Genomic DNA, 2011 nt, shown 5'->3' with positions numbered 1-2011 from the left:
TGGTGAGCCTAGGCGTTTGAGGCCGATTTGAGGTGCCCGTCTGGATCGGGTCTTTTAGCCGGTCTGTGACTGGGTCGTCCGCCCGGGCGGATGAGGGCGGTTTGAAGCTCCCGACTATATATTCTCTTAGTTGATGGATTATCCATGCAACTTCAATTTACTTTGTAGTCGTCACTGATCAAATTACTCGGTTATTTGATTAAGTTTTAACATGGAATCCAACATATATACTTATATATGAAGACGGCTAAGCTAGCCCGCCTCATGTGCTTACACAATGTTATGTGAGGTGTGTTGACATTGCGTGATACGTCTTCGTCGTATCTATAATTTTTGTTTGTTTCATGCCAATATTCTACAACTTTCACATATTTTTGGCAACAATTTATAAGTTTTTCTTGGACTAACATATCGATCCAGTGCCCAGTGCCAATTCCTGTTTGTTGCATTTTTTGTTTTGCAGTAAATCCATATCAAACGAAGTTCAAATGCGATAAAATTTTACGGAGATTTTTTTGGAATATATGTGACTTGGGGAAAAGAAGAGTCAACACGAGGCGATGCTCGAGGGAGCCACGAGCTCAGTGGGCACGCCCTACCCCCCAGGGTGCGCCATGTGAGCTCGTGACTCCTCCGTAAGTTGGTTGGGGCCCTTCTTTCGCTGCAAGAAAGCTAATATCTGGAAAATAAAATCTTGTTAAAATTTCAGCCCAATCAGAGTTATGGATCTCCGAGAATATAAGAAACAGTGAAAGGCCAGAAAACAGGAACGCAAAACAGAAAAGAAATAGAGAGAGAGAGAGTGCCAATCTCGGAGGGGCTCCTGCCCTCCAGGAGCCATGGCGGCCATGGACCAGAGGGGAAAACTATCCTCCCATTTGGGGGGAGGCCAAGGAAGAACAAGAAAGAGGGGGGGGGGGCTCTCTCCCCCTCTCTCCGGTGGCATCAGAACACCATCGGGGCAATCATCATGTGACGGCGATCTACTCCAACAACTCTGTCATCAACACCTCCATCACCTTCCCTCATCTATATTCAGCGGTCCACTCTCGCGCAACCCACTGTACCCCCTACTTGTACATGGTGCTTTATGCTTCATATTATTATCCAATGATGTGTTGTCATCCTATGATATTTGAGTAGATTTTTGTTGTCCTTTGGGTAATCGGTGAATTGCTAGGATTGGTTTTCAATTTCTTGTGGTTATGTTGCTGTCATTTCATGCCCATCATATGAGCGCGCGCGTGGATCACACCATAGGGTTAGTGCTACTTGTGAGCTCCATTGGGATTTCCTCGAAGAGGAGAGAATGATGCAGTATGATAGAGATAAGTATTTCCCTTAGTTAATAACCAAGGTTATCAATCCGGTAGGAGAACCACGCAAGACCTCGTGAACAACACCTACACACAAAAGAACAAATACTTGCACCCAACGCAATCAAGGGGGTTGTCAATCCCCTCGGTGGTTAATTGCAAGGATCAAGTCTCATAATGGTAGATAGATAAAAAAACACAAATAAAATAACGATAAATAAATTGTAGCAAGGTATTTTAGGATTTCAATATATGATAAAGATAGGCCCGGGGGCCATAGTTTTCACTAGAGGCTTCTCTCTCGAACAAAAAGCTTACGGTGGGTAGACAAATTACTATTGGGGAATTGATAGCATAGCGCATAGTTATGATGATATCCAAGGCAATGATCATGTATATAGGAATCACGTCTGAGACAAGTAGACCGACTGTGACGCCCCCGATTCAATCGTACACTAATCATACACGCAAATGTGTACGATCAAGATCAGGGACTCACAGGAAGATATCCCAACACAACTCTAAACACAAAATAAAGTCATACAAGCTCTATATTAGCAGCCAGGAGCCTCGAGGGCTCGAATACAAACGAGTCAGCGTAAGCAACAATATTTGAGTACAGACATAAGTTAAACAAGTTGCCATAAGATGGCTAGCACAAACTGGGATACAGATCGATAAGGCAAGGCCTCCTG

Source organism: Aegilops tauschii, chromosome 1, assembly GCF_002575655.3.
Source record: "Aegilops tauschii subsp. strangulata cultivar AL8/78 chromosome 1, Aet v6.0, whole genome shotgun sequence".
Classification (NCBI taxonomy): domain Eukaryota; kingdom Viridiplantae; phylum Streptophyta; class Magnoliopsida; order Poales; family Poaceae; genus Aegilops; species Aegilops tauschii.
The sequence above is the reverse complement of the archived record's forward strand: the minus strand, read 5'-3'. Positions refer to the sequence as shown.